General features: G+C 38.4%; 1 protein-coding gene and 1 pseudogene across 1 annotated transcript in view; both read left to right on the top strand.

Annotated features, from left to right (window-relative positions):
* Positions 1-27,905, top strand: part of LOC135216452 (uncharacterized) — a 139,598-nt gene that overhangs the window by 90,829 nt on the left and 20,864 nt on the right. The gene's annotated exons all lie outside the window — the stretch shown is intronic.
* Positions 1,402-27,905, top strand: LOC135216203 (uncharacterized; annotated as a pseudogene).

Below are 27,905 nucleotides of genomic sequence, written 5' to 3'. Positions count from 1 at the left end.
GAGTCTCCATGAGGATGTCGTGAACCTGGAACTTCAGAAGTTCAAGCCCAAATGAAATATGTTTCCCTCATAACTAATCTCTGCTTCTTGTATTTTCATTTATCCTCTCTTACTTCTTTCGAATGAACACCATAATCTTTGGAAGACTGAATTTCAAGTCAATGGATTCTGTGGACTTGTTCCATAGACATCGGGTTCATCATCTGGATAATAATAATAATAATAATAATAATATTTTACAGAGCGAATGTAGAGAGTACATGGAATAAAGAAAACAAGAAAATAGTTGCCCTCCCTTTTATGCCTAAAATGAAACAAAAAACAAATCACTTCAAAAATGAAAGAAAGTCAATATAAATTTGTATATTACCTTTGATAATACCTTAAAAAACAAAGTATGTAAAAATAAATTGGAAGGAGACGACAGAAATACTACGATAGGTAGCGGGGTATACATAATCAATTGCAATAATTGTGGAGACAGATATAGTGGGGGAATCAGGTAGGGGAATAAGGACTAGAGTCCAAGAACATAGAAGGGCAGTACAGCTTAACTCTCAGGGGAGTGCTATAGCTAGACATTGTAGGAAAATGACCATAGGATGGATTTCAAAAAACAAAAACAGTAGGCGGCTTCTATAACAAAAGCAACAAAATTAGTCACACAGGAGGGTAGTAGAAGGTGCACTTATCAGAGAGATTAAAGTAATTGAAGGAAACAAAGGTTTTACCTCAGAAGATCCTATAAGCCGAGCTTTGATATTAAAAGAAGCTAAGATTGACCCTGCTGACCTGGAGATTAGGTTTCCTGCCCAACAGACTTTCAGTGACCACACCCTTACCACAAGGGTGAATCCCATTGACCATCAGCTCAGGATATCAGAGCGACAAGAGGGGATTGGCAACTCTCAAGAAAACCAGAACAGCCATCGCATAAATGACAGCACAACGAGAAGAAGTTCCAGAAGACTGCTGGGACTTGACCCAGGCTAACATCCCAAACATCTCTTGAGAATGGGCCACAGAAGGGCCTGAAAGTACTCGAGTGTGGAGTAAAACTAAATGTAAATACTTAGAAGTAAACAAGTTACAAATTGAATTTGTGGGTTTCTTTTTCAATAATAATAATAATAATAATAATAATAATAATAATAATAATAATAATAATAATAATAATAATTGGCAATGGCTACAGAGGGGAGAGCTAAAGAAGGAAACTGAAGGAATGATAACAGCGGCACAAGATCAGGCCCTAAGAACCAGATATGTTCAAAGTACGATAGACGGAAATAACATCTCTCCCATATGTAGGAAGTGCAATACGAAAAATGAAACTATAAACCACATAGCAAGTGAATGCCGGCACTTGCACAGAACCAGTACAAAAAGAGGCATGATTCAGTGGCAAAAGCCCTCCACTGGAGCCTGTGCAAGAAACATCAGCTACCTTGCAGTAACAAGTGGTACGAGCACCAACCTGAGGGAGTGATAGAAAACGATCACGCAAAGATCCTCTGGGACTATGGTATCAGAACAGATAGGGTGATACGTGCAAACAGACCAGACGTGACGTTGATTGACAAAGTCAAGAAGAAAGTATACTCATTGATGTCGCAATACCATGGGACACCAGAGTTGAAGAGAAGAGAGGGAAAAAAATGGATAAGTATCAAGATCTGAAAATAGAAATAAGAAGGATATGGGATATGCCAGTGGAAATCGTACCCATAATCATAGAAGCACTAGGCACGATCCCAAGATCCCTGAAAAGGAATCTAGAAAAAACTAAGGCTGAAGTAGCTCCAGGACTCATGCAGAAGAGTGTGATCCTAGAAACGGCACACATAGTAAGAAAAGTGATGGACTCCTAAGGAGGCAGGATGCAACCCGGAACCCCACACTATAAATACCACCCAGTCGAATTGGAGGACTGTGATAAGCAAAAAAAAAAAAAAAAAAAAAAAAAAAAAAAAAAAATTGTTATTGTTATTTTTTTTTTTTTTTTTTTTTTTTTTTTTTTTTTTTTGTTTTTTTTTTTTTTTTTTTTTTTTTTTTTTTTTTTTTTTTTTTTGCTCTATCACAGTCCTCCAATTCGACTGGGTGGTATTTATAGTGTGGGGTTCCGGGTTGCATCCTGCCTCCTTAGGAGTCCATCACTCTTCTTACTATGTGTGCCGTTCTAGGATCACACTCTTCTGCATGAGTCCTGGAGCTACTTCAGCCTCTAGTTTTTCTAGATTCCTTTTCAGGATCTTGGGATCGTGCCTAGTGCTCCTATGATTATGGTACGATTTTCCACTGGCATATCCCATATCCTTCTTATTTCTATTTTCAGATCTTGATACTTATCCAATTTTTCCCTCTCTTTCTCTTCAAACTCTGGTGTCCCATGGTATTGCGACATCAATGAGTGATACTTTCTTCTTGACCTTGTCAATCAAACGTCACGTCTGGTCTGTTTGCACGTATCACCCTATCCGTTCTGATACCATAGTCCCGAGGATCTTTGCCTGATCGTTTTCTATCACTCCTTCAGGTTGGTGCTCGTACCACTTTATTACTGCAAGGTAGCTGATGTTTCTTGCACAGGCTCCAGTGGAGGGCTTTTGCTACTGAATCATGCCTCTTTTTGTACTGGTTCTGTGCAAGTGCCGGGCATTCACTTGCTATGTGATTTATTGTTTCACTTTTCGTATTGCACTTCCTACATATGGGAGAGATGTTATTTTCCGTCTATCGTACTTTGAACATATCTGGTTTCTTAGGGCCTGATCTTGTGCCGCTGTTATCATTCCTTCAGTTTCCTTCTTTAGCTCTCCCCTCTGTAGCCATTGCCAATTGTCATCGCTGGCTAGTTGTTTAGTCTGTCTCATGTATTGTCCGTGCATTGGTTTGTTGTGCCAGTCCTCTGTTCTTTCTGTCTTTCTCCTGTCTCTGTATATTTCTGGGTCTTCGTCTGCTTTTATTTAGTCCTTCTTCCCATGCACTCTTTAGCCACTCGTCTTCACTGGTTTTCAGATATTGCCCCAGTGCTCTGTTTTCGATGTTGACGCAGTCCTCTATACTTAGTAGTCCTCTCCCTCCTTCCTTTCGTGTTATGTATAGTGCTTGTCCGTATTTGCTCTTGGGTGTAGTGCTTTGTGTATTGTCATTTGTTTCCTGGTTTCTGATCTATGCTGCGGAGTTCTGCCTTCGTCCATTCCACTATTCCTGCGCTGTATCTGATTACTGGCACTGTTATTATTATTATTATTATTATTATTATTATTATTATTATTATTATTATTATTAGTTATTATATTGACGCCACTTTACTACAACAGCGTCTCCAATGTTTCTCTTTATTTTGGTTTATAAGTTCCATCTTTAATAATTCTTTATCTTTTAATATCTGATATCTTTATTTTCTTTACTGTTCTTTTATTAATATCTTCTACATATTCATGGTACCTTCTTTGACTTGATTAACCAGAAAGTTCATATACATGCATTTTGTGACTAGTGTCCCATGTTTTATCTTGAAACCAAAGGCAGATTTCTTAAAACACTGAAAAAAAATCTTTAATAATATTATAGAAAACTAAGACCTATTCTTAAGGCGTTCCACAAAGTTGTATTTGGGGCATCATATATTTTTAGTTTTTACTCCAGATTCTTGGTCTAGAGCCAGGCCGGCCAGACTTTTGGTATTAACCTCCCTTCATTTCTATCCGTTGCCATGAACTTCGCCAGTACCTTCTTAAACATATTACATATTATTTCACATTTCCCTTCCGTTTTATTGTGGGGGGTTGGGGGAGAGGGAGAGAGGACATTAATTAAATAAGTATGAAAGGAAAGAAACTCTGTTATATTTACATAAATGTGTGTGCTTTCTTTTCAGTAGAAATAAAAAATATATTAGGACTAGAAATGCTTCAAAAACCAGTGCTTCTGAAAATCATTCAGATTATTGGCGATAAACAACGGCTCCATCAATATTTAAATTAATGTATATAATTGGTTAATATTTCAACTTAATGTATATACATTAGTTAATATTAAATACACTGTATCGCTAACAAATGAAGAGAATTTCCCGGCCTACGTATTTCTCCGATAAAATCATTATTCTAAAAACAAATGCTATTTTATTCTAGCAAAACAGGGGGTCATCGCACGTTGTGTTCAGTTACGCTAATTGATGATGAATTATAACTCTGAATACATGGGAAAAAGTAATGGTAAACTTATATCTTGTGAATACCAAAGAAACAGAGCAGTTTCCTAAAATAATTCTGAGAGAGAGAGAGAGAGAGAGAGAGAGAGAGAGAGAGAGAGAGAGAGAGAGAGAGAGAGAGAGAATCATCCAACAGCAGAGGATCAGTTAAGTAAAATATCATACCTACAAAAATATATTCAAAGTTCACTGTTTTTATGATGGGAAATTTTAATAATTAATATCTGTGTGCTGTTGTTATCACTATGGAATTTATGTATGAAAGGCTCGAGGGTATTAATTTTATCCAAAGCTCATACCGTGAACGCATCCGTGAAAGGAGGACATAACAGTTATACTGCACTAATAATCATTATCCCTCGAGTAGAAACTGTTCTTTATTTCTGTAGATTCTTTAAATACCACAAATTCCTTAAGTCTTTCATAAAGTGCCAAGGTTTGCTTGACATTCATGTTAATGAACCGAGATCGCACAACATACAGCAAGTGTCTTCCGAAGACAAGAATTTCACAAACTAACTTGGATCTGACCAGTTCACTACTAATTGTTGCAAACAAATGATGAAAGGTATTGTTGTTCCCCATCTTATTTCTTAATGACTTAGATAATGATAACAGGGTAGAATTTTGTTATGTCTTTGTCCAGTCCTACCCTTATAGCTCTTGTAATAAGGGCCTGTCCACACTAGCGGGCATGCCCGTCGGGCACTTCCACCTGTTTATATTCTCTCTCGGTTCTGAAGCAGTGTTACCAGACGATCGCCTCGTTCTGGCTCCATACTCGGCCAGTCAGTTTAGTGAAGAGGGTTATGGGAACAACGTTTGCCAGTCGGGCAGTGCTCGCTCGTGTGGAGAGGGCTTTAAGGTTTAGCAGCTGTGGCTTCAGTAAACAAAGTCGTTTTCACAAAAAGATATTCTCATTTAAGATGTGTTGAGCTCGTGAAGCATCAAATTACAAATGGGACAAATAAAAACAAGTAAAAAATGCACCGAAGTTTCGCTTGCGCAATCGAGTTTTCCGTACACTGTTTAAAGCAACATAAAACCATCAGCTATGTAAGGAAAATAAATTCTCACTCATAACAGATGTGAGCACTTATGTTTCAGTTTCACAAGTTCTAGCGCTAGTCATAAGGTTTTTGATAATTAAAAATTTAGTTACAGATGCACTTTTGGATACTTTACAAAACTGTAAAAGAGGTTTTGGATGGCAAGCAAATTCCTTTAGGAAGCATCATAGGTTTTGCGAGTGATAATTGCTCAACTATGCTAGGTAATAACTATGGATATATTTATATCCAACTAATGAACCCATGAGATGAATCAGCTTAAAGTTATGCCTAGAGGTCAAAGGTCAAATGGTAATTTACCTTCAACTTTTGAACTTTGCTGGATAAAAGCTTTATGTGAGTCAAGATTACTCCAACAATGGAGTCAATGAGCAGAATGAGGTCACGGTCATAATTAGAGGTCAAAGATCACATATATACAAAATTTAACCCTGGTTATCATTTTTGGATTATACGAGACACACTCGAATAAACCACTAACAGTGCTGCGACGAATGAGCTCTGCTTAAGGCACACTTAGCCAAACCAAAATTTAATTTTTATCATAAGTTCTGAACTGTACGAGACAGAGACTTCCTATTTGGCATTCCAATGAAGCTGATGTGCACAGTCAAGTGCAGGTCATACTCAGAGGTCAGAGGTCACACGGGAATTTTACCTAGACTGTAACTTTAAAATTATACTACAAAAAAACTTCAAAATTAATAAACACAATCCCCCAATGATGCCAATGTGCAGAGCGAGGTCATGGCCAAAGTTAACGTCATGATTTAAAGCCAAAAGTCAATAAGGACTGATCATACACAATAGGTTATGAATTATATGACCCAAGGACTTACAGTCAGCCAATTATAATCAATCATGATGTTGATGTGCAAAACCAGGACAGGTTCCTACTTACTGGGAACAAGTAATGAAGAAGTGTGATCGGGGCCATAACTTTTGAACAAAATGAGATGGGAACCTCTTTGTTTTACCTCAACTCGGATATTATACGAGACAACATTCATATCAGGCATACATATCCACTAAAACGCCGACGTGCAATTTGGGGTACAGGTCATATTTGCAGGACAAAGGTCAAATTGGAATGTCATACTTGGCCATAATTTTCAACGATGCAAGATACAGACTTCATATTTGGCATGATGCTGATACTCAAAAAGAAGTTAAGGATCAAATAGGTTCATTATGCTTCATTCTTTCTGTATCTGTTTTTTTTGCTGGATTAGGTATTAAGTTTCTATGTCAGGATTAAAAATAAAAATAAAATGGGCCTCATCACTGGCAACGAGTGATTGGATTTTGGGATTGATCGGAATGCACTTGAGGGGCCAAGTTGATCACTTGGTCTAGGTGGAAGTTTGTGCTATAACTCATTTCAATTCTATTCAATGTTTAATTCCCCATTCTACCTCCTGTGTCTTCTTAGCTATCGATTTTTTTTCTTCTCCTGACTTCCGCTCCATCACACGAGTAAAGGTAAAAAAAAAAAACTTACTTTTCCTGGGAGCTAGTTTTTATGGGGGAAGAAAAAAAAAATGTTCAGAATACTGTCTACTCTCGCTCAGTCTCCTCTACCACTCCCATTCATTCCTCTCTCTCTCTCTCTCTCTCTCTCTCTCTCTCTCTCTCTCTCTCTCTGGAAGAAGAAGAATGCTCTCTGATTGTAAACACGCTTTGTGTGAGCTCTCTATATAATGAGTTTTTTGTGCAAGTTCTAGGGATACTACACCTTTCACCGTGTTATATAAGTTACAGTAAGACTCAGTGACCATTTTAGTAACAACAGTGTGTATATAGGATTTTTATACTACTCTGTAGTTACGATATAAAAACTCATTCTCCGTGGCATACCCACTCGGTCGGCTGCGCCTCAGTTCGCGCATGCGCAGTGTGCATGTGATGTCTATTGTGACGTGAAAAGGCTGCTACTTCACTAATAATGGATTACTCCGGACCAGCCTCTGTTTCTGAGGTTGAAAAGGTGTGCACTCTGACCTGATGATGAGGATGTAAATATGATCATGGACCACCACTCACACAATCTCTTCCTCATAAGCCCTCCAGTACTGTTGCTAATACCCCCATGAAGCGCCCAGTGGATTATGGGTCAGATACTAGCAGTGCTCCACAGTCTCCTGCTGCTAAAACATCCAAATGTCAAGAGATTTTCACTAGACAAAAGAGTGATGTCACTCTGCCTCAACCCCCTACACGACTTGCTTCCTCTGCTACCCCAGCTTTTGCTCCCTGTGATGAATATGTTAGGTTGGTCTTCAAAGAAAATTTGAGCACTGACACTAAACTACGGTGGCTGACTGAAGTAAACAGAACCTTCAATCTTGATAAGGAGCTGGCAGAGGTGAAAATGTCTGCAATCACATCTAAATTTGTATATATTGCAAGGAGTCGTGAGGACATCATTGGCAGGGTCAAGGGTGGTGAATTTCTGTCCATAAGCCTGGATATTCAAGATTCAATAGACAGACCCCGTAAGTATTTAACATATCTCATTACTCAATACCCTATTGAAGCAGACCCTAACCTTGCTAAGGAACTGCCTGGTGTATACAGTGCACGAAGATTTCTTCAAAATGGGAACCCTATTAATCGCATTGTCATCACATGGAGTCTACTAGAACCACCACCATCTGTTTATGAGTTTTCTTTCCTCCCTTGCCTCCCTCCTTGTGAATTACGCGCAGGATGAAGGATGATCAGCCCAACTGTTTCAACTGCTGGGGTACTGGCCATATCTCCCGATATTGCTCTGCCTCACCTAAGTGTGCCTGGTGTGCTGCAGCCCATTCCACACGCACCTGTCCATACCGTAAACCTGTTACTGATGCTTCCACCTCATTGTCAGAATCATCATCAACTCCAGAGACTGTGCATTGGAAATGCCCTCGTTGTGGTGAAGCAGGAGTTAATGTTTGGCATGGATGTTCCAGACGGTCGCGCGCTGCCACGCAGTCACTTCCACTGACACCACCACCACAACCAGTGTCAACCTCCTCGTTATGCCCTCCTGAATCAGCTGAAATTTCAAAACTTCGTAAGGCTGTTGCTGCCTTGGAATCGCACTGTACAGCACTAACGACACGCTTTGATGCTATTGATGTACGCTTCGATAGCTTGATCGCTCAGCAGGCTACCACTGCAAGTAACCTCGACACACTAGTCAAGGCACAACAAGTTCTCATAACCTCTGTTGCCTCACTTACTGAGAAGCTAGATACTGTTGCCTCTTGTCTTGAAAGGGTCAGTGGCCTCCTGCCAGCTCAGCCTCCTTCACTTGGTGCACCATCTAACAGTGCTGCTTCTCCGGTACATGCTCGACCTGTCTCTCGCAGCGTTAAGGGTAAACTTCGCTAGACTCATGCAACTACATGTCCTTTCATGGAATGCCCTTGGAATTAGACAATACTCCAGACTCACTGCACTCAGGACATATGTTTATCGCCATCACCCACAAGTAATATTTATTCAAGAAGCCTTCCCTGGTGGTGCTCAGCCAGGTGATGAAGCTCCAACACTCTCCGGTTATGTTTCATATGTACATCATGTCAGGAATGGTCTTATTACTTACATCCACTCTTCTCTCCCTCATCAACTCCTTCGCTCATCAGCAGATATTAACATGACCTTCCAACTTTTTCAGGTTAAGATAGGTGATGGTCATATTCGATTATGCAATGTTTACTCTGCCCCTGGCCTAATTAACCTCTCGGCACTTCCTACACCTACAAACCTTGGCATGATCTACATGGGTGATTTCAATGCCAGACACCCAGATCTTGGTGATGTCTCTCCGATTCCCAACCGCAGTGGAGTTCCTCTGCTCAATTACATCCATCGTTACCATTTAACCCGTTGGGATATAGGTGGTGCCACACACATCCGGGGGGGCACTCTTGATCATATCCTTACATCTGGGCTCGTGGCATCACATGTCTCCTGTCATTCTGTTCCCTCGCTCTTTTCTGACCATGTTGCCTTATGCCTACAGTACACAATACAGACTCATCCAAGTGACCCCTATCATCGTACCCGGATCACCATTCCACCCAAGTACTGCCCAACATATGTTTCATACATCTCCTCTGTCCTACCTACCTTTGATAAACACTCTCCAGAACATCTGTATAATTCTTTGGTAAAAGCTACCCATGACTTCTATCAACTATATATTGTCAGACCTCACATTAAAAGTCATCTTGTTGCCCATGCCTGGACCTTGGATCAACGCATTATGCAAGCAGAAAGAGTTGCGGCTGATGCTGGCCTTGTCTTTCTGACACAACCGACACCTAATCATCTACTTCAATATCAGCAGGCGAGGGATGATTTAGTTGCTCTCCAGAAGTGTGTCTACACTGAGTCATGGTATAAATACACTGACCTAATTAACCACCAGACTAGCGTTGGGACCATGTGGCATCTCATCAAAAGGACTGTCAAGAAAAAAACCACATGTGCACTTCATCACAGTCCACAAGCATATGCCCAGGATCTCATCACTACTTGGTCAACCCAGTCACAGTCCAGTAATCTCCCTGTATAAATCCAAGAAGCACTTTCTTCCCAGAGCAATTTACGCAACCTTCGTCTGATGGCTGCATTGTTGGAATCAGACAAGGAGGACAAAGAGCTGATCACCGAGGATGAGCTGCGACATGCTGTTATGGGGAAAAAAAAATTCTGCTCCTGGGGATGATGGCCTTACTTATCAAGTGCTTCGTCTCCTCCAGAAGGTTCCATGGAAAATCCTCTTCTTACAAATTGTATAATCTTTGCTACCAACATGGATATGTACCTGCTGGCTGGACCATTAGCACAATTATTCCTATCCCAAAGCCTGGAACTGATAAATATCGGCCAATCTCCCTCACCTCATGTTTTAGTAAAGTGTTTGAGCGTATATTACTAACCAGGCTAATGTACCGGTTGCAAGAAAAACTTTCTCCCCATTTGTATGGCTTTCTTCCTCAGAGGAGTACTCATCACTGTTTAGCTGAACTCTACTCCCGATTGTCCTGCAACAGTGTAGTTGCCTTCCTTGACCTCAAAAGTGCTTTTGATATAGCCAACAGGGATATCATTCTTGATCAGCTTGTCGACTTTGGTATCAGAGGAAACCTTCTGAAGTGGATAAACGGTTATCTCAGTAACAGAAAATCATGTGTTTTTTTTAAAGGTGCATGTAGCTCCTATGAAAATTTTGAGCTTGGCACACCTCAGGGCGGTGTATTGAGCCCATTTCTTTTTAATATTCTTATGCACCGTGTACTGTCTCTCCTCCCTGCTATCCCTGGAATCACTGTAACCTGCTATGCTGATGATGTCTGCATCCACTCCACTACCCCTCGAGACCTTCAGCGCGTCCTTTAAGACTTCTACAGGTCCTGTACCTCCTGTGGCCTCATACTCTCCCCAGAAAAAAGCAGAATCTTCTCTGCCCGGAATCTCCGAGACCTGCCAGAGTTCATTATGGGTGGGAATATTATACCTCACTGCACACAGTATACATATCTAGGTGCACCAGTCAGGATCACCCCTGCTATACCTGCACGACAACGACTCCACCCCATGGTGAAAAACCTTCTTGATCGACTGGAGCCTCGCTTTACTCCCATCAAGTGGCTTGCCACCAGGGCCACAGGTATATCTATCCCCGTGGCTAAAACCCTCTATATCCTCTTCCTAAGGTCAGTTGTTGACTATTTATCTCCTGCTCTAATTCAATTACCCAGACAGGCGTTACAACCTCTAGAACTGTTCCAAAATAGAGTAATGAGGTTTATCCTAGGATGCCCTCCTTCCACTCGGATAGTCAACATGCAGACCGAACTCATGTTACCTCCATTAATAGAGAGAATTTATGCCAATGTAACTTTGTTTTCTGTTAAATGTCTATATTCTCCACAATTTACTCCAAACTTCTCTGCTGTCCTCAGAGCATCACTTGACGAAGATGAACCAAGACCTCAACTCTGGCCAGGGGGCCATAACCTAGTTAAGGCAGTATGTGAAAATCTTCGACACCTTGATATCGGTGTACCTGAGCAAGCAGTCATCCAAAATTTGCCACCATGGCGGGTTCCTATTCCTGCTGTCACTTTCACACCAACCTCTAAAGATGCCCATACCAGTCTACAGAAGCAGCTGGTTTTGGAAACAATATCCAAAGTGTCAAGTTCAGTTCCTGCAGGACACCACATCTACGTTGACGGCTCAGTACAGGCAGATGGAAGTGCAGCATGTGCTATGTTCTCCCCCACTTTAGAATCTCCTGAGGGTGGGTGGCATGGTTGTAGGTTGCCAAACTCATCCAGTTCCACTTATTGCGAACTTCAAGGTATATGGGATGCAGTAACCCTACTTGTTAGAAGATATGTGAATGGATTGGTGATCTGTGACTCCAAATCTGCACTCCAGGCACTGACATCTTCTAGGCCCAGCTGTGGCCGTGTTGTGCGAGACATATTGTGTCAACTCGTTGCTGCTTACAATGCCTCGCTTGTCTTGTCCTTCATGTGGATGCCCTCCCATATTGGGCTTGCTGGGAATGACATGGTGGACAGTCTTGTTAAAGCTGCCTGCACGCTGGACCTTGATGACAGAAATGTTGAGCCCTCACTTCGCTGCCTTAAACATAGAATATATTCAGCCGCTTTTGCCTGTACAGTACAGCGTAGGGATGCAGAGAGGGGCACTAGTGTTTCCATACAACATCATGATAACTTTCTGCAGAGCCGTCACTAGTACCGGCGACATGGACTCATGGTGCGTAGGCATTGTGTTGTAAGTGCCAGGATAAGGTTGGGATATCGTCCTGTGTGGCAGGTTGGACAGACACTAGATATACCACACTACACCTCATGTAAACTGTGTAACCTTGCTAATGCCAATAACCTTGAACACTACTGCCTTCATTGCCCCACTGTCAGGAATCTGTTACCTCAAGGACAAAATTTGCTTCAAACCTGCCAATATTTACTCAAAGATGACCACCTAGACATAATTTTGACTCGTCTTCCTCACTTTGGTGGCTGCTAAACTGTCTGTTGCAGTTGTGATAATAGAATACGATCTCATATATGTTATTTTGTAACTGATATACCGATGATTCAATGCTGTAATTTTTTTTCTGTTGATTTCTGATGTAATGTATGTAACTGCTAATATGTAACTTTGTTTGACGTCTTTGGGCGTAATAAATTTATTAAATAATCTCTCTCTCTCTCTCTCTCTCTCTCAGTCACTGCGCTCCGTGTAAACGATTGGGTCATAAATTTCCCGGTCTGAGTCAGAAATTTTATATATAGATATATATATATATATATATATATATATATATATATATATATATATATATATATATATATATATACATATATATGTCACAACTTCAGCTTTCCACTTGACCTATTCGTTAATTCCCTGTTATGAGGGCAACATTTCATGTAGGTAAAGTAGATATACGAAAAGCTTCTTATTTCAAATCACGTCAGTATATATAACAAACAATAATAACAAATAACCACTGAATTACTGCAATGAACAAATTTATTTATCGTAAGCCACTAGATAATAAACTCAAAGCTTTAAATGTACAGAGATTGAAAGACATTTTTAAGGATTACATAAGGGAAAAACAAGAGGAAATTTCATACACTATGTACGGTGCGAATAGCAATCAATAGATGGCGCTAACAGCATATAAATCATAATACGTGATGCTAGAAGGGTTATTATAGTGTATGTATATATATATATATATATATATATATATATATATATATATATATATATATATATATATATATATCTCGAATGAAAAACTGGTCAGTAAAACTGAACAATTACGGATGCTAAACTCTTAATTGAGAACTGCACATGAATTTTTTTTTCTAAATACCTCATACGTTCAAGTACATAAATACCTTCCTTAAGCAACTGAGTGCATATTTTCGAAGGGACGAATCCAACCAAAGTTGAGAGTAAAATCAATATATACTTCAGCGATAGTATCCAAAAACGATATCAACTATTTTTATTTCAAAGATACTGACTTTGTCGGTTATTGTGATTATAAAAAAAAAAAAAACCATCCTGGGGCTTTAGGTCTTCTTTTCCAAATAAGTTACGTTCATGCAGCAAAGCCCTTGGGCGCAACACAGTCTATGAGGAAAGGAGAGCGCTCATGTTCGTGAAATTCGGGTATTCCTAAATTATGGGATTTTGGACGCACGAGCAAAACCTGGCAGAGGCAACAAAAAAGAAATCGTTCAAATACTCGTCCTACTTTACGTATGACGTCACGAACGTCAAAAGCCATACAGCTTAATTGTCACAGTCGACGGCTGCAGATGAAATTGCATGTACGCTATATACGTAGATTGTGAATAACATCGTTTACTTTTTATGATTGTTGTTGTCGCTGTAGTCCTACTGTAACAAGCTTCACATTTCCGTAAACGATTCATCTGCACAATCATCTTACCCACAGTTTGTGCATATTTTCAATTAACTCGCACCTTCCCTCCTGTATATGAATGATAATGATAAAAACACTTCAAATTCGAAAAGGAACCTAACCATTTCAAAATCATTCTCCCAATATTACGGAGAGTAAGAACTGGATATATATTAAGGGAATATTGATATGGTATTTCCTGTTTTCATTTCTTGTGGTAACAGTACTTCTAATATCGTTTGTTCCATGAGAGCAAAAACCCTACAGATTAAAAATTTAGCTTTACCAAAATCCCTTTTCGCTCCCAAGCATATAATGTTTCAAGATGAACATAAATCGCCTCATCATTTAAGAAAATGTAACGTTAATGCAGTATGTATTTTACGAAATGTAAAAATCACCTTGTAAGTATTACTAAAGCAATCGATATACGTCCTCGTACCAATTTCTCTCCCAATGCATTCCAGCTGATTACACTTTGAATAAGAGTGAACGTCTTTATAGCTCTTGCCAGGGGTCTAGGTGTATTCACGGACAGCGATTTACCGAAATACGCAATACATCGCATACAAATTTCACCGAAACCCAAGTAAACCTTCTATTATTATATCAGGAAATGAATAAGCAAGAATGTTTTCGTTAACCACCAATTAACTATAAAGATACCGAAGAAACATAAATTTCTTAATTTGGTTAAAACTTCAAGTTGTTTAGTTTAGAAAGATAGCTGAAAAGCCCATCATGTCGCTCCAGTTTATAGAATCGGAGAAGGGGAAGAAGTTGATAAGTGTTGGATATTTCTTTCATAAAGACAAACAGAAGGAAAACAAAATATACTGGAAATGCGACAAGTATCATAAGTTGAAGTGCAAAGCGCGGAATACAAAATCATGTATGTGATGCAGCTGAAAGCGAAGCTCAAAAATAATGGAAAACGTCCTACGTAAAGGAACTAAAGCAACTACAGAAGCCCCTCATGCCCTCATTTCGAAAGCACTTGTAGGATGCAGTGAAGCAGCAGCAGTGAAACGTCCAAAACCACAGACTACTCAAAGGACAATAAGAGGTACTATAAGGTTTGAAAATAATTCTCTGCCATCACTTCCACAATGCCGAGGTGAATTGACTTTCACAGACGAGTATATAAAATCATGTTCAGGTGAAAACCTTTTATTATTTGATTCTGGGCCTCCTAAGGAACGGAGAGTCATCTTTGCTACTCAGCGAAACGCAAATATTCTTGCGAATTGTGACCATTGGTATGGGGACGGTACATTTCAAACAGTTCCACTGTTATTTTACCAACTCTATACATTCCATGGATTCCAGAAAGATGTTGCTATTCCACTCATTTGTGCTTTATTACCCGATAAATTGGAATCAAGTTACAGTATACTACTAGAGAAGATTAGAGCATACATCAATTTTCGGTTCCATCCTCTATAAAAATTAACTTTGAAACTGCTATGATGAAGGCACGTAGAAAAAAAATTCCAAGTGCATCTTTGAAAGGATGTTTCTTTCATTTCTGTCAGTGTATCCTTCGTGTTATACAAACAAATGGACTGAAACGAAGATATGAAATGGATGCGGATTTCGCCTTAAATGTACTTTATTTACTTTCATTAGCATATGTTCCTGTTGATATATTTGTTGCTTCATTTGAATTATTGTGTGACAATGACGTGTTTTCACCAGAATTACAAAATGTTGTAAATCATTTCAAAGATTAATGGATAGGCCGCCGTGATAGAAGAAATCGCCGTAGACCGCCAAGATACGAACTCACGATGAGAAATCTTTATGAAGACGCTTTGGACATTCTGAAGAAAGACCAAAACTTCAACAATGTAAAAATCTATCAATATCTGGCGGGTAATTCATGTCAACCACAGAGAAAGAAAAATCGCTGTTCTTCTGAACGGTTAAAAAAGGTTGTTGATAATTATCATTCCTATACGAGTTTTATCAATTATTTGAACGCAGTAGCCCATAAACTTGGTTTTTTATTTTAATAAATAAATATTTTTACACTTTTATTGTACTTTCAGTAATTATTTTTTATTGTAATAAACGTTTTTACATTTTTTTGTACTTATATTCTTAATAACACTTTTTTTTTAAATATCTTACACTTTTATTGTACTTTTAATTTATTTTAATAAGAATTACAAAACTATTTCTAACTTTTGTTTCTTGATATAACAATAGAAGGTTTACTTGGGTTTCGGTGAAATGTGTATTCGATCAATTGTGTATGTCGGTAAATTGTTGTCGGTAAATTGTTGTCGATAAATTGTTGTCGTTGAATTCGCCGGCTCCCTCATGCTAGGGTAGATAATTGAGACAAACTTCACTCAACAAGATAAAGTTTGGTAATACCTCTGTGTCTTTTTTGCCCCGATTTCTTCTTGACTAGGAGTTAGAGACCTACAAATAAAGATAAAATATTAAACCATAACAGAAGACAGACAGAGCAGAGGGTCGGAAGACTTACCTTCCAACACATCTGTGCACGATGGTCTCCTAATCTCCTAATTACTAGGCACGACGAATCCCCTGCAGCAAGTATAAGTCTCCATAGGAACAAAGGAATGGCCGACACTAACAGGCAAACGAGAGAGAAAATTACGGAACCAACTTGTAAACAGGAGAATAATGAATGCCACAGAATATGACTTTTGATACCTGCCAGACCTAACCCAAGGCCCAAGAAAACCTTTGAAGACAACATTGTTCAACACCGCTACACAACTGACAAAACGACTTCCATCAAATAATTCATTTACCGAACCAATCACTGGCCGCTTCATTCGTCTCTTTCTATCTTTTAATTAATCTTTTCCCAGCGCAAAATTCCAAATAATAATTCTGTTAAGAGAGCATTCAACTTTCTGCTTATCATCACGTATTTAAACAGAAATTCACATCGAAATGACGTTACGCTCAGCCATTAAATTTAGCTGCTTTCAAATACCAGCGTGATTAATAACCAAAAGACAAAACTGAATAAAAACCTAGAACAATATCACAAATTCGATCCGTTAAGCTAGGGTATGGTATGCAAAGATCTAATAACCAACACATATAGATAAGGGTATCCAGAAGGAATTCAACACACAGCAATGGGAGCCTTACCTAACTACGGACAGGCTATTCAAGTAATCTTGAAGGGAATTCCAATAAAAGGGCAAAACTTGGAGGAAATGATAAATACAGTCTTCATTACATTATCTTTCCCAGCGAGTGCCGTTCTGGAATAAGACACTGCTTAGTGTCGCATACACATTGCATTGCTGATCAATTCGTCCTGTTTTTCCCCTCACCCAAGGCAGACCATTGTTCCCTCAAGTGAGCCAACAGCAAATCATATTCCCACGGCACACTTACGAGCAAAATTCCATATACCCAAAAACCACCACGCAGTGATGACTCGTGTTTCGCAACTTCTCCAAACCAAGGACATTACTAATCAGCAGTATAACACTGGAACGACATCCAGAATGTTGAAATACTGAAGATTTGTTTGGTGTTTACCATTTTTACATCTAATCCATATCTCCAATTTATTGCCATTTCTTTCTATCTTGCGACCACTGCCCCTCTATGATAACTGCCTATGGAGAGCAAAATAAAAAGTACAAAATTACCACAACTTTAAACAAATATGACAAACCATAACTTTGGTTCAAGTGCGCACGGTTATACAGCCCAACATTTGCTTCCATAAAAGGAGGAGAAATATGTACCAATAAACTTTTCATGTGTAACTAGTGTGATGGCTTGTTAACCACCACACGATACACTTATCAAAATATAGGTTACTCCTGTATTCACTTAACAGGATACGAAATTCACAAGGTGTGAAATCGTACCACAGCCTTAAACCACAGTGTGCAAAATCAATTCAGGGGTGAAAATAAACACTTCAGGAAAATCACTTAAATTTAATACAAAATTCGTTAGGCAGAAATTACACCTGAACCTCTTATAATACAAAAGTCTATGAATAACACTCACCCTTAAATAATCACTAAACAAATCCCAAATACACAACTAATAAAAGAAACCAACACATTCAACCACAAAAAGGAGGGGGTCCAGAAAGGAGGAGAAAGGCAAAAAGAAAGAATATCCTAACAAATACACACTAATATTCCTAACAACTTCTCCGAATGTTTTAAAGTACTCCTCTTGCAAGGCAAGGTACAACTCCACGTCTGGAGGACAAATCAGGGTGATAATCCGATGCTAATGCAATCACAGCGCTGAATCCAAAAATATCAATAGGTGGCTGGCAAGTATCAAGCGGTTCACCGAAACCGACAGCAGAGGAACATTTGCCGTGAGCTTAATAAGTATATAATTTTACCTTGGAACAGAGAGGTCCCCTTGGCTTTATAACTGAACCAAGGGCGTTAAGGATAAATCCTGAGGCTGCAGACTGGGAGATCCAAAAGGTATGTTGGGGTGAAATATCTCCAGTCCAAGTACAAGTACAGCGGCCAAAAATCAGTATCAACGATCCTTTCAAATAGCGCTCAAGGCAAGGTCCAGGAAACAACTCCTTCATATATCCACCGAAGACCTCCATATCCCCACTGGACAGCAAGAGCCGGGGGGTTAGAGGGGGGAGAAGACCACTCCCAGTGATATCACCAAATATGGAATTTGAAAAGAGGATTAGTAAAATGTACAACAAGTCAAACACCGGAGAGGAGAAAACTAGCAGTTACCATTCTTAACTAATTAACAGTTTCAAAAATAATCTAATACATTATTCACTTAGCATTAACTGGCAACAAGATGACAATACACAAATCTGACACTTTCGATCACCGGCCACATACAACATTTCTATTGTCTTTTGATATCGTATCCGACACACACACACACACACACACGCACACACACACACACACACAGAATTTAGTCTTGACCACTTCTAAAAGTCGGTGAGAAAAAGCCTTTCCCTGAAAACTTCACGTTCAAAATGAAATATTTTCAGTATATCAATGAATACGAAGGCATTTATTTTTTTGCGCTAAATATTTACTTCATTATTTAACAATACTCCTAACAAAACAAATATAGCACAGAAATGGAAGCAAAAACGAAAGAACTAAAACGTATACAAAGCCAGGTAAAGGACTAAACAAACTTGGGTTTATAGGCCTCACAAATACCACGGGCAGGTTAAAAAGCTGAAAACCGTTTAAAAATCGTTGGGATTTCGCCTGGTTTGACAGAAGCCATAGAGGACAAAACTACAGGAATGATGTCAGTATTCGCCTGTTTGTAAGACGGTTGCAGAAGGAACCTTATGACCTTTGGAGTTTGAAGAAGGTGGATGCGGGACTGTGTGGGCGAATGATCCTATGTCCTACAACAGCACTTGGAGTGAAGGCTTACAGTTCTGAACAACCATATGATATCCAGTTTGTTTTGAGCTTTTTAAAAGCTTCAGAAAGGTTGTTTGTTGTGTACAATGTTTAGCAATACTTAAAGAGCTTGACAAGGCCCTCGATTACATTTGAACCTATGCACGATGTCGGTCAACTATCCAGCGACCCTATGGAGAGGTTTTACCGAGAAACCAATGCGCCTACCAGAGTAGGGCAGCGGTAGATCTCTAAGGCCAAATGGCTGTCAGGTCCTGGTGGCATTATTCCACAAGTAATTATTTATTTTACTACCTTCCGTTAATATTTTACTGAATCCTAGGCAGAGCGAATCAAGTTTATTGCATCTATATGTCAACCTCAAATGGAAAAGGTAGAAATCCTGTTGTGGGGAGGTGCAACTCTCTGAGTGGATAAAGGTAATCTTGGGCAGAGTGAGTACAATTTTCTCATATAATCCTCCTTGGGTAACAGTTATTCCCTAGATAAAGTGATTTCGATACTGATGAGTAACATGAAGCCTAGTGTGTGTGTGCGTGCGCATGTGTGTGTGTGTGTGCGCGTGCGTGTGTAAGCTATCAGCCAATACACAGAAAGTGGTACTTACCACATAGCACTATCAAGTGTGTACAGAACTTGCCTAATATGTGTACGTTTTTGCATGTATATATATTACACACACACACACAAATAAATATATGTGTGTGAAAGCTTCCAGTCACTATTTCTACTCAAGTTTGGTTACCCGGCATATTTGGCAATGAAATGTATATAGAAATCTTATTAAAGAGCTCACTGTTGCAAGCCCTGCAACCCATGTCCTTATTAACATCAGCAGAGGACGAACCCTACGAAGAATCAATGAAATCTCTTAATGCTCGTTCTAGGTTATCCTCCAACTAGCAAGGAAGGGAGTATGATCTTTATGAAGTAGTAGTACCTATCGCTAACCTCTCAACCGAAAAGGAGCGGTTTTCCTGCTGATGATTTCGTTAATGGAGGCACCTGGTGAAAGACGTTTGCTGCTATGATCCAGTCACGCCCTCCTCGTCTCATTCCACTGCTTTATCATCGGAGACCTGATGAAAAGGCCTTACAACTTCGAAGACAGAGAGCTTTTTAAGGTTGCAACTCCTCCCTCAAAACTGCACCCGATGAAAGGCTGCTTTATGCTTTACGCTCGTGCCCCGTGAGATGCTCATTCAAGCTCATTATAAATCAAATCCTGTTTATAATAAAAAAAAATTTAGGTATTCGAGAGAGCGCCACGAGTTACCTCAGTTGTACATACTATAATAACAAGGAACGGATACGTATAAAAATTAAGACTTGATTAAAGTACAATTGATCGAAATATTATAATAATATCTACACATGAAAATACTGGCAAAGTACATTATCTTCAATGGTTTAGATATTAGTGCTATGAATGTTTATATCTCTATAAACAAACTATTAGATGAACGTGGAATCTGGCACCAAAGACGACATTCCTGCTAAATAAATATATAAAGACAATTATGTACAGTATTTAGCCACATATATTAATAAATAAAATGAACACCTGTCATGACAAAAATGAAGAAGTTAGACACACCAGTTAATGAAGTTGGAAACCGGCGCGAATGAAAAGCGATTGGAAAATGTTTGGGAGTGCTACAGTTATATTCATAAGTTTCGCTAAATCAAGACAGAAGAGAATATAGAGTTATATTCATAAATTTAATTAAATCAAAATGGAAGAGAATATGAAATTTACAGGAAATCCACAATACCTTGAAACAATTTAACCGAGTCAATGGAGAAATGGATAGCATCACTGATCTCTAGTTCACCTTCAAGCTTAGACAGAGCTACCAAATAGTCTACAGTAAGCACTTGCCTATATTTACACGACGATCAATCTTCTGAAGCACCAATGCTAATGATGGGAAGAATTGAATCCCTGATCTCAAGAGAAGCCATCTCATTCTTTTCAGTGGTTCGACTTTTTAGAAGCTACAACACCTTTACATATATCTATATACATATATATATAAATATATATATATATATATATATATATATATATATATATATATATATATATATATATATATATATATATAACATTCATTGAATAGAATGGCTTTCTCACTGTTAACCAGCTTTTTTGAAATTGCTTCATATTTTCTAATTATTTTCTTTACTTCATTGTTCAGGTTACTAATGGACACATAATGGGGTTCTTCCATTTACTCCAGTATTTTTACACGCGACAGCTGTTTCGTCAACCTATACGTATTGACGTTTTCAAGCGTACTGATACAAATATGTTGTTGTTTAAGATTAAGCTGGCTTTATGCCAGCACGAGCTCTTGCTCATAGAGCAGCCCGTAGGTACAAATATGAGCCTACATGCGTTTTGTGACGTCATGAGGACGGAAAGGTAGTACAATTGCCAGATACCTAGTTTTTAAAGTATTTACAAAGGACTATAGTGAAACATAAAATAAGACAAATAAATAAATATGTTAACAACAGAAATTATATATAAAAAAATTGAAAGTAAGTTATTATATACATTATACATAAATATATATTAATTACATATATGTTTAATTCACTGAAAGTCAGTGTGCGCTCCTGTCCGCGTGTGGGGGTTTTTGTTACACGCGGTTGAAGGTCTGCCTCCTACACGAGGGCAAGGAACGGTCTGCCTCACGTTGGATGTTAAGGCTGGGACGTTGCATTGCGATGCTGACTGCTTCTGATATCAATAAACGATTGTAGTTGCCTTCCATGTGTATTATTTTGGTGTTTGTGAGAAGTTCTTGTAATGATGGTTTTTTATTGTGGGTATCCACAAAGTGCTGATGAATGGCTCCTTGGTTTCTGTGGGCCTGCATGCGACGTTTGAGTGTGGTTTTGTGTGTCCGATATAGCATTTTTGGGGGGACTGACATTGCTCGTCAGCACAGACAAACTTGTATACTATATCAGATTTAACCTCTTTCTCCGTCGATGGGCCGTACTATTTTCATTACCAAAGAGGCCGTAAGGTTTGGTTTGCAGTATTATATATATATATATAATTAATATAGATATATACACATACAAAACCACACTGTAGACACGCATTTTATTAAGAACTTAGGGTTGCGAAGACAGTAAAACAATGAAAACCTCAATTTTCATATAAACAGATCCCTCGATCTTACAAAATAATCCAACAATGGCACTTCGCATTAAAAAACTAATTGGGATAAAACCAAACTGAGTGACAGTGATAGACGTTTCTAATTTTGTATCGCCGAGAGAGAGAGAGAGAGAGAGAGAGAGAGAGACGAGAGGAGAAAGAGAGAGAGAGAGAGAATTCGACTTACAAGCAGATGCTCACAAACCCCAGACCCGATTTTAGGAGACGAGATGGATGTAGTTTAATCATCTCAAGATGATGAATTATAATCACAACCAGGCAGAGAACTTTCCAGAATTTACCCTCGTTAGAAGGGAAAGCCTTGAGGGAGGCTTATCTTTATATATATAAAAGATTTGTCTTTAATAAAACAAAACTCGCGGCGATGGTCACTGTAATTTTTTTCATCATCATCACCAAATGTCGAATGACTGGTAAGAGGATTTTATAATGCACGGCCATTCATATGTATATCTTCAGAGATAAGCGGAGTTCTATTAAATATGTTAAAATAAAATATGAAACACTTAGTCTCAGATCATATTCAGAACTTAATTGACTAACGGTGTAATACCGGCTTCTGCTCCACCTATCGAACAATGCCGTCACAACATTAATTTTTAATGAGTTGAACTCATCAGGGAAGTTGTCTTTGAAGGCTTATTTTTTGTTTTCTCTTCATTATAACAAAGTTCAAAAGTCATGTACATAGATTTGGAAACAAGTACGATGTAATAAATGTACGTAAAAGCTATGTACACCATCCATTTTTTTAAAGTCATGATTTACAATACCGAAGAAGTTTCCAGATATTACCGTACGTCCGATCATCTTCCGACTCTTTTGCATTAGTTGTTAGCGATCGCTCTGTGCTTTCATGCTCGTTATCACCCATTCCCGCTACCAAGCAACGATTAAGGTTTGCCGTCGCTCTCTTCTGAAAACTTTTAGTTGTTTACGAGTTATGGGTGTTTACACCTACACTGTCCTGTTCTTTGTGTCAGGACTTTGGGCTGACTGTTATTTTGATAGCCTTTCTACATCTAGACACGCTTTCAACTTCTACTAATATAATGTAATTATCAACAGCCTTCACTTCACATAATGCTAGTGCACCCATATTCTCAAATTAATAAATAAGAATATCCAGCAGCTAAGTCCAACCCCTAGGACCATTCCACACCCTTCCAAAGATCGGATCAAGTCAATTACATTTCAATAATTTACATTATTTGAATAATTCTCTTAATAGAAAAATATATATATAAACTTAAGATATTATTTTGCTACAAAATATTATCTACGTTTATATTTATATTTTTCTATTAAATATAAACTTAGATAATATTTTGCTACAAAATCAACAAGTAGTTTAAACATTCTTTAATTACATACTTGGAAATACTGCTTGCATATCTACATTTAATATACATCCTTTGTGATTCTAATTTATTTTTCACAAGAACAATTATATTTTGGCGTCTATCGTTCTAAAACAAAGGCCAGTTGTGAGAGAGGGTGGCCCAGGCTACACGATAGCAAGGCTTCAATTGGGGAAACCAGCCACACACTATAGTTGTTAGACACAACAGATTATTACTTGGGACGATTCAACTGTTCTACAGCAATTAATTTGTTGTATCTCATCCTAAAGCGTGTGAATTTTTAAGCAGAACCGAAGCTGCCTTAAGTAAGAAAACAGTCTAGAATATGTCAAGAGCAAACGTCAGAAAAAATTACCTAAAAGAAAAAAAAAAACTTTAGAACTGTTAAAGTTCATACGCACATTCATACACTTACCAATATTATCCTTTGCATATCACTGATTAAATATCAAAGTAGCAGTAAATGTGTGTATCATACTGAAACCTCATGGCCCATGTGTACTGTAACTCGACGTCATATCCAAAACATCAGAAGCATCACAGATATTTTTTTTATTTATTATTTATAATTATTTTTCTGTAAGGTGGTATGTGAGGCAGTTCAGTGACAATGGAAGTGCTTTGACTCTTTTGCTCATCCAGTCATGATCCCATTGCTCGTTCATGATCGAAGTCCAGATAGGAATGCGAAGAGTAAGTAGATTCCTGGCGATGGAAATGTTCCTCATGTAAAGATGGAGGCTCTTCAATTAACGTACAAGTAACTAATATTGATCAGATTTCATATAACACCAGAGAATGATCACCCTGTGTTGTGTAAAACTGGTTAAAAAAAAATAACAAGCACCATAAAAGTTTTACCCACTAACCGCCCCATCAGCAAAGTACACACATTTATTTTCCTCCCCAAACGGGTCTGAGATGATGCCCACAGTACAAGTACACAATCCTGGCTGAAAATAGAAGATGAAGAAACAAAATACCTCTTTACGGATTTGAACCCATGACCAGACAATAATTCTAATACTAAATTCACGCAGTCACGGGCAGTGTTGCCACCTGCGGTACTGTACCAAAATTGTACAATGTGAAATTGCTGTCACTGCCGTCCTCCTTTCGAAAAAAAGGCATTTTTGCTTTTTGCTGTACGATTCTTAGTGTACCGCAGTGCAGTTAGCATTAATCCCATCCTAGTCCTTAGTTCCGAACTGGGCGAGTGGGTTGCGTACTCGCCTATCAATCTGGTAGCTGCTTCTAGTGTGGAACCAGAGGAACTTCTTTCTGGGGATTAGAAATTCATTTCTCGATATAATGTGGTTCGGATCCCACAATAAGCTGTGCGTAGGTCCCGTTGCTAAGTAACCAACTGGTTCTTAGCCACGTAAAAACAATCTAATCCTTCGGGCCAGCCCTATGAGAGCTGTTAACCACCTCAGTGGTGTGGGTATACTGAGATAGACCTAAATTTTCCAAGTCCCTAGCTTTTCCTTTATCTCTTCTTCCCTGTCCGACCTCTTTGGCCTCCATACTGCATCCATCCCCCTTTCAACCCCTCCCGAGACCCGTCTTTTCATCCCCTAAGCCTTCCCTCCCCCTCAATCTATGCCAGAGGTGTCAAACTCAAATCCTTTCGAGGGCCAATTATGCACTCATTTATTAAGATTTGCAATAAAAGAGCCTTATTGCCTCCAATCAGAATATAATATAAATTAATATATTATTGTCATATGAATGAAAGATAAAACTTACCACCTGTCTCGTTTTAACAGTTTAGTAACTTTAGTTAAATTTTCCTCATTTCTAACAGTTATAGCAGCTCGAGTTGAAAAATCTCTTGGCACCTCGCGGGCCACTTAAGACCATCCCGCGGGCCACGAGTTTGACACCCCTGATCTATGCCCTCCAACACCCGGCCCCAGTCGCACCCCTGAAGACTTTCGGTCCACATATTAACGTGTAGGAGCAACGCCGGAACTACACCAAATAAAATGAAAAAGATAAAAGATCCAATACCTTACTTAAAAAAAAAAAAAAAAAAAAGCCACAGATAAAGAATGAGTTAAAACTGACGAGAAGTGAGATAAAAATGTTTGACCTGCAGCATAGGCGTCCTTTGTTCAGACCGAGGGAATTAAAATCTAAACTGCAGCAGGTGCCCCCTCATTTATTCATTACTGGTTATGTTTGTCATTCCATGCATCTTTCGTGTTCAGCTACTTGCTTAATAAATTACCTAAAGGAGTAGAAGATTTATACAGACATATCTACTGTACCATTATCTCTGTCATAGCCCCAAACGATTGAATGAATATAGTACACAATTTCAACAATTCACTTACATAGAGCCACATGAAATTTTGCATCCGAGCCAGACTCGCTGGTTACCTTTGCAATGTGTGTTTGAAAGGGCCTTTGAACAATGGAATGCACGAGTCTTGTGTTTTCAAAATGCAGCTTCGGAAGACCATTTAGAATCCCTCAGACAATTCTTTCAGCGCTGACATATCCAGTTTATAAGAAGTACTTGAATTTTTTAGGCTATATACTACCTTATGTAACTAAAATGAACAAGGAGTTTCAAAGTGAGGGTGTTCAAATACACCATGCCTGGGAAAAAAAGTATGTGCTTTATTCAGGTTATATAGTTGCTTAACATCAAAGACATTTTTTTCACTGATATTTCTATGATGCAGGAGGCTTTAAAAGTATAGAAGACATCCACTGGGGAAAAGAAAGACAACAATTGCTGTAAGAAGAAATTAATGTGGGGGCCTCTTTCATTTATAGATTTAAGGTCAAATGTCTAATTTCTATACAAAATTAGCAATCCAGACTAAGAAAAGATTCTTGGGAATGAACAAAACATTGCCGCATCTCAGCGCACCTGACTCTGTCAATGCAACCATAGTAAATAAATCAGATCTTGAATTACTTGGAACACTCCCTACCTTTGTAAGTGAATCGTTACAGGATGCTGCAAATGATGAAGGGATGAATTTCTTTTTTACTTCTAAAAAGTCTGAAATCCCTTTTGATCCAGTACAAGATTAGTCACTTAAAGTATGCCGACAGATCCCAGATGTTTCCTTATTTAAGTGAATATATATTATCCCTACTTGTCTTGCCTCATTCCTCAGCAGCTGTAGAGAAAGTATTCTCTCAAATAAAATCAATTAGAACAGACATCAGAAATAGGCTGAACATAGAGTCTGAGTGGTATATTATTAACAAAAATGGATAGACCCGGGGTACCGTATTAAGAGTGGGAACCATCTATGGAAATGATGCAAACACCATCAAAACTTAAAGATATACAAGAAAATGAGTGGCTGTCAAAATATTGTATGATTTGGCAATTATTTCATGATTAAGTAGTGCTAATGATGAAATGTCTATTTATTTCTCCTTGTTCTTTATTGATGAAACAAACTTTATGTTATGTTGTAAATTTACAAGCACACTGTTTAAATCCTGATATTATCCCAAATTTACAATACCTTTCAAATGTTAGGAATTTATTGTGAATACAAAAGTAATGACTGCAACAACTGGTGTAATCAGATTTCGCTAATGAATGATAGATTATGCACGAAAGCAATAGCAAATCAAAGAAAAAAAAAAGAATTACACATGTTCAAAAGTTTAATTACGGAAAATTGCCTGATACTATTTGCCGTACAATTTTAAAGTCTTGGAGGTAGAAACGGTACAATTTTAAATCTTTCGCGGTACAAACGGTACCTTTTTGTTGAAAGTATCGATACAAAAAATTTTGGTGAAGTGGCAACATTAGCCACAGGGGTAGCTACAAGAAAGTGAACAGTATATTACCGTATATTAGGAGCATTCTGGACATTAATGATTCCTCCCATTTTATACCTTTCCGTGACCAAGTGGATATAATGCTGGTCTGTGTCACAATTGTCGGCAGTTGAAATACATGAGAAATAGATTTATCTAACCAACAATAGTAGTAATAATAATAATAATAATAATAAAGTACACATAACAATATAAATGTAATTCTCACCAGCTGTACTTATATGTAATCAATGTTTTTCTATTGTGTGAACAGCAGTAATGTAGGCAGCAGTAGCATCATAGGCAGTAGGACAAATGGTAAAAGGAGTAACAAAAGGACCTCCAAAGAGGTACTTTTAAGTTTTTAA

Source organism: Macrobrachium nipponense, chromosome 6 (genome assembly GCF_015104395.2).
Source record: "Macrobrachium nipponense isolate FS-2020 chromosome 6, ASM1510439v2, whole genome shotgun sequence".
NCBI classification, from domain to species: Eukaryota; Metazoa; Arthropoda; class Malacostraca; order Decapoda; family Palaemonidae; genus Macrobrachium; species Macrobrachium nipponense.
The sequence above is the reverse complement of the archived record's forward strand: the minus strand, read 5'-3'. Positions and strand labels throughout refer to the sequence as shown.